We start from the raw sequence: 6,479 nt of genomic DNA, 5'->3' as shown, positions 1-6,479 counted from the left end.
TAACAAACAAACAAAGAAAATGCATCGCTGAGTTGGGGGGTGGGCGGGGCAGGGAAGGAAAGGAAGATGCTCAGTTGCGAGAGCAAATGCAAAACCAGCTCAGGAAGCTCACCAGCTGCTGAGGGCTGCTGTAAGGTCACAGGTTTTAAGGCCTGAGCCGGGTCAGAAGCTAGAACCTGAGACCCTGAGCAGGGATTTAGAAGACAAAGATCCAGATCTTAGAAGGGAAGCAACAAGGAGGTGTCTGTCTGCTTAGCACTCTGCCTGAGGCTTGGAAGGAAACTCCCCATAAGAAACCCAAATGAAGTCACAGGGAGATGCAGAGGCTGAATTGAAAGCACTCACAAGGGGAGCACATTCCGCACCAGGAGATGAGTATAAAGACCACTCCCCCACCTGCAAAGCTCAGGAGATGCAAAACCAAGTCCACCTTGTTACTGAAGACACTTTGTTCTCTTTAACATGGCATTAGGACTGGTAGTCACTGCAAAAGTGTCATTAATAAAGTATCCCCTTGGGAAGCCAATCCCAAGCCAAGTCATTAACTTTTCTTGGGGGTGGGAGGTGGGCCTTCCCCTACTGGGAGCACTGCAGACTGGTCAGTGTAACCCCTGTCCTCATTAATTAATTCTCTCTACTACTAACTTATACTTTTGAATTTAAAAATTACAAAGAATATAACCAAATCAAGTTCACTCAAATCTATACTGATACAACTTTTAACATCAACCTAGGAAAACGGCAAACGTTTTTCAGTAGAAATGATGCAGAATTGATTGTTGAGTTGCTTCGCAGCACTGAGAGCCCATAGGGAGAGATCTTTTTTTAACCCTTTCAGTATTTATTTTAGAGCAATATTCTTCTCATTTCAGTAGCTTTTCAGTTGTCATGGTCTTTATACAAAATTTTCAGTATTGATTGATGAGAGCGATTTGTCAACTTTGCATTTCCAAGAGCTTAGAAATATTTCCATGATCTTGAAGATTAATGTGAGCACACCCCCTTTCTCATCTTTTTGGGGGGGAGCCTGAAGCCATGAGGGCGGCTTGTTTACTTTCCCTGCAGCCCCCACCCCACGCAATCCCACTGAACCTGCCGTGACCTCCTCTGACCAAGGCTCTTCATCCACAGGCAGCCGGAGAGCATCTTGTGGCCAGATGTGCGCCCCCACGCCCAGCGTTCCTGGGCTCAAATTCATAAATCCCCTGCTCTCGCACCGACTGCTTTCTCCCTGCTAACAAATGCCTCTTTAGATCGCTGCTCCCTGACCCAGTTCCAAGGCAGGGAAGTGATTGGCCATTTTCTGAAATGACACAAGATCGATGAGGTGTCATCATCCCCAGCCCAAGAAGATGACAGTTAGGCCTCACGCCCAAATCCTCCTTCTCTTTCCCCAGCAAGCACCAGGCTGATGAAGTTATCCTATATCACCCCTGGGTCCAAGAAGTTTCTTGAACCCAGAAACATAGGGTGTATTTTTGTGTCCCATTCGCATAGGCTAAAACACCAACATGGAGGTCCAGCCCCTTACTTATCAGCCAGCATCTACGTGCTCCTGCCTTATGTATTGATGCATGCAAAAATAATATTTCATCTTCAGCTTTACTAGAGAGAAATCCTTTATTTACCTCCCTGCACATTTTCTGCTCCTTCATTCTTTTTCCTTCCCTTCTGGGGCCATAAACAAGTTGACATTTGCATAGCACTTAACTAAGGATTTCTATCTTGAGTCTTTTATTTAATCCTATGAGATAGGTATCAGTGGTGTATTTTACAGATGAGGAAAGCAAGGCTCAGAGAGGTGGATGTGACTTGAGCGATATCACATGACCCACCAACGATGGGGCTGGTTCTCCAAACCCAGGCCTTCCACTGCCTAATCCTGTGACCTTTCCTCTGCAGCATTACCAAGTCTTCGGAGAGCGTCTGGCTCAGCCTTTGTCTTGTTTGGATGAATGAACTAGCTTCTCAGACTTCCTGACAGTTACTTATTTGCAAACAGATAATGGTAAAGCTCGACTAGGTCAGGCCCTCCACGGTCTTCATCCATCGCCCTCCCCTCCACTCCACTGTGCCAGGCACCCATGCAGCGTGAGTGCATGGTTGTCTGTGTCTCCTGACATGGGCCTCAGAGAAAGCTGCTATTCTAAGCCCAGGATCCTATGCGCCCAAAACTCAATCACCAAGTGAACCTCCCTCATCTCTCACACCGAGCTCTGCTACAGACTTCTCTCTTTCTGACTCGCATCTAGATGCTTCCATAGGATAAACTAACAAGTTCCGAGCAATGAATCACCCGTGCTGCAATGGAGGTGGATGAACAAAACTCTACTCATCTTTTCTTTTTTACTTCCTCTTGTGAATTGTGATCTCTCCGTGCCTTCTCTGTGGTTCTGGGGAAATGGAGGCAGAACTGTGAGCTCATTATTATCTCTGAAGCAGGACTTGTCAAACATGCATCCCTCAGGTCAACAAAAAGACACCTAAGAGTCTCGATGCCAGAAGAGTCCTCTTATTATTCCCAGTATTTCTTCACTGTAATCCATAGGAAAGCTGGTGCCCAACATTGATAAAAAAAACAATGGTCGTACCTCTCATTTCTGGAGTTACTTACACTTTATAAAATGTCTGTGGTCAATTTCTTTTATAATTCAATTTATAAATAATAACACTGAGTTTCAGAGACCTTAGGAAATTTGCTTAAGATTAACGAGCTAGCAAGTGACAAAGCCAGTGACAAACGACAATGGCATCCTGCACGTCGTGAGCAGAAATCTCGCAGACCTTGGTAAAAATCAGCAATGTTATCGATCATGTAGGTCCTATTCAAAGCATTGGAGGATACCGAAGAAGCTATTAGACACAGTCTCTCAAGGAGCTTTAAGTTTCGTCAGAAGGGATGCTTGTGTTAAGTTATTCAGGGCCTTGAAGGAGTCCAGGAAGCACCAGGTACTAACATTGTGGGGCACTTGAGCGTTTCTCTCTAATGTAATTTGGGTGAAATATTCACAGTGATTTCTCTCCAGTGAAGAGAATCACAGTGTTACAACTGAAGAGAACCTCTCTCAGTGTTCTGGGATGCTGGAACCAGAACTGGCTGTAGCTACAACCTACCCACCTCCCAGCATTTGCCCCCCAACATTCCTACCTAGTGGCTCTCCATCCCTTTCTAGAACAGCCAGGAGCTCGTTCTGGGAGGAAGGGAAAAGCTCACCTTCTCACAAAGCAGCTTGCTGGATTTTGCCAGAAGTTTGTGTTATTAGAGAGTTCTCCTACCAATGGAACAGCTAATTCTACCTATCAGCCTTCATTTTGAGCCTGATGAGGAAACTCAGGCCAGTGAAGTATCCTACATGGGTCATACCTCCCAACAGGGCCAAGAGAGCCAGCCACAGCCTCACCTGATGGTCTTTCATTCTAGTTCTCTAGACCAGAGCCAGGTTCAGTACCGCTGCTTGCCACCACCTGCCTTGTTCTCCTCTCTGTCTGGATTGGAGCTGGGCAGGGCGAGACTACCTGGGTGATACCCGGGGACTTTGGAGTGACCACCATGGTCAACCACACTTCCCCGTACTTTACAGTCTGTGCTTGCTTAATCATCTGTGAGCTCCACGAGGACAAGGACCACATCTGCCTGGCTGAGCAGTGAATCCCCAGGACCCGGCACCACTCTGGGCATGGAAAGACTTGTGTTCTGAATAAATAAAAAATAAACCACAGTTTCTATCAGCCTCGGGACCTCCATTGCATAGCCCCATCCCGTGAATCTGCCCCGTCTCCCATCAGTAATCACACAAACTTGCCCCAAAGCGATGGGCTTCTTGTTTGAGACGTTCACATGTTCTGTGACCAATTTGGTCATCCAGGCACAAGAGGCAAAGGAGTAATACTCACGCTTGAACTTTCCCTTTCTTGTTCCTGGGAGATCATTGTCAAATTTTTCAACTGGAAAAAGTCAGGAGGGGAATATTAAATGCAAATGGACTCTGGCAGGTTGAGTGATTGTCAGGCAGCTACAAGAACCAACTTCTGTGTCCACTCTCAAGGAGGGAAGGAGGCTAGGTTTCAGCTCTAAGTGGGAGATTTATTTTTTTAGGTCAGGTGGTTTTTGAAGTTTGCAGATGGCAATTTCATTTGCATTTAATGTCCTTCAGATTATTTCCTTTCTGTTGTGCTAAACACCTCTCTCAGTTGGGTCTAATTTGATGAGGTCATGCTGTGACCCTTGACCTTTGGGATCTTAAATGAAACCATCTGACCAGAAGGGAGCGAGCGCCTTCTCAGCCTTGTTCACAGACATTTGATATTTGCAGATGTGCAGTCAGCTTGGCTAACTACCCGCTTGCCAGCTTAGTTCTTGATTAGAAGTGGAACTAGTAAATTCCCCGAGAGTCCAACATTTGAAGAATAAGTGGGTCCAATTAATCCTTTGTCACATTCTTGTCAAAACAAAATCACTATGCCCCAGGAAGAAAAACAACCGCCAGCACCTACAGAGGGTAATTTGGGATATTAGCAAACAATTAATCTCGGAAAACCCCTAAACATTGCCGCGTACAAACTACAGGCAGAGGGTTCTGCCAGCGAAGTGAGGTTTGCTGTGCAAAAGTAGACAGTCTCCCACATTACAGAAAATGGTGCCTGCTCCGCCGGGTCCTTGTTACAGGTTGGGGAAAAGGGACCTAACTCCTTAATTAAAACTCCAAACAAAAGTTCAGAAAGCAGGTGCCTAAGTAGAGGGTGAGATGTTCCCAGAAGTATAACATTGTTATGCTTGGTTAGGCATTTGAATTGCAGCCTTATAAACATTTTTGCAAGAATGCTTATTTTTTCCCCCTGGAATTTTACCTTGTATCTGTCTTTTTCGATATAGAAGATGCCACAATATCCAATCTTTGCTCATGTGATACATGAGATAACCTATAAAGTGCCATTCTGGGAAAAGATATTGATACCTCAACTTTCTACTCAAAAAAATACCTGCTTCTGCAGTGGGGATTAAATTATCGCCTGGGACCCTGCTGCTCTCAGTGCCATTGGGGGAAGGGAGCGCAGCTCAGAGCTGAGACCTGCAGATCGTGTGTCCCTCAGAGGCATCTATCTGTCCAGCACTCTGCCAGGCACCGGGTTGTGCAGCTAGAGCAGGGGGAGGCAAAGTACTTACCCCCATCCTGCAAGCTCAGCCTTACCAACCCCAACAGGAGACTCTTCATCTGTCTTCCTGAGTCCCAGTGGTTGGACCCGCTGAGCTTGCTCCTGCAGAAGGGAAGCCCGTCTGCACCTAACCTCAGCCAGCAGGGCACACCTCTTGGGGGAGCTAGAGTTGGAGACTGTGGCAGAGACTGAGTGGTAGGGCTGGGGAGTAGACGCCACTTTCCCCACATTGGGTGCTTGATCATGCCACCCCCGAGTAAGGGACCCCCTGGCCCCATTCTCTCAACCCCTGTGGCCCCACCCTACTGAGCTGGTGCCTTGTGGAAGGGGCTGTGCATGGCTGCCGACCTGGGCCTGTTCTGCAGTCTTTCTTCAGAAGGCTCTGAAGGAAGACCAGGCAAACTCAGGGGGTGGTGCAGCAGCTGACAAGGAAAGGACTTCAGGGAGCCTTGGGCCTTTTATTGATCTGCTCCCAGCTCATAGTTGGAGGAAGTTGACCTTGTACACAGTTTGGTCCCACACATACACACCCAGGCTCAGTAGACACAGCCACAAATAGTGAAGAGCATGGCAGCCCCAGGCAGAGAGCCCAAGGCCAGTTACAAGCAATGTTTGACATCAACCTGCAGCAGAACCCCAGCCAGGTGGACCCAGAACCAACACAACCGGTGGTGGGCTTCAGACTACACCGAAGCTCAACACAACAAGCCACACAAGCAGCACACCCACAGGAGGACCCCAGCAGGCACCAGACCCCACTGGGCAAACTCCACCTCGAGCCAAAGGGGGCTAGGGTTGGGAGATGGGGGTGAGTGGTGTGGGGGAAATAGAGACAACTACACCTGAACAATAAAAAAATTAAAATTAAAATAAAAAAGTGGTATCTCACTGGTATTTTGTATACATTGATTATTAGTAGATTTAATTGTTTTCATGTTTATTAACTATCTTTATCTTCTAGCATAAATTATTTACTGAGTAAATGACTCAATCTTTCTTAGACTCATCTTCCTCATACATAAAATGAGTACAATAATCTTGCACCAGCCAAGTAGGAAAGTTTTGGAATTAGCTGAATTTGCTTTTATTAATTTCCACGCACATAACAGGCAGTTCCTAAGTGTCCCTGTCTATTTCATCGGGATTAAGCGTGAGGACAATTTACACCTCTTCGCTTGTTCTCTGGTCAATAAAACAATGTTGAATTGCAGCCCCATGGGAACCCTAACTGCAGCAGGCATTTGTGGGTTTTCACTCTGTGCGTCTTCTCGGTTTTGATACTCACATGCGTGAGATGGGCATCATTATCCGTGGTGTTCAAGTAA

The sequence above is a fragment of the Desmodus rotundus genome, chromosome 4 (genome assembly GCF_022682495.2).
Source record: "Desmodus rotundus isolate HL8 chromosome 4, HLdesRot8A.1, whole genome shotgun sequence".
Taxonomy (NCBI): Eukaryota; Metazoa; Chordata; class Mammalia; order Chiroptera; family Phyllostomidae; genus Desmodus; species Desmodus rotundus.
This window is presented reverse-complemented; position numbering follows the sequence as displayed.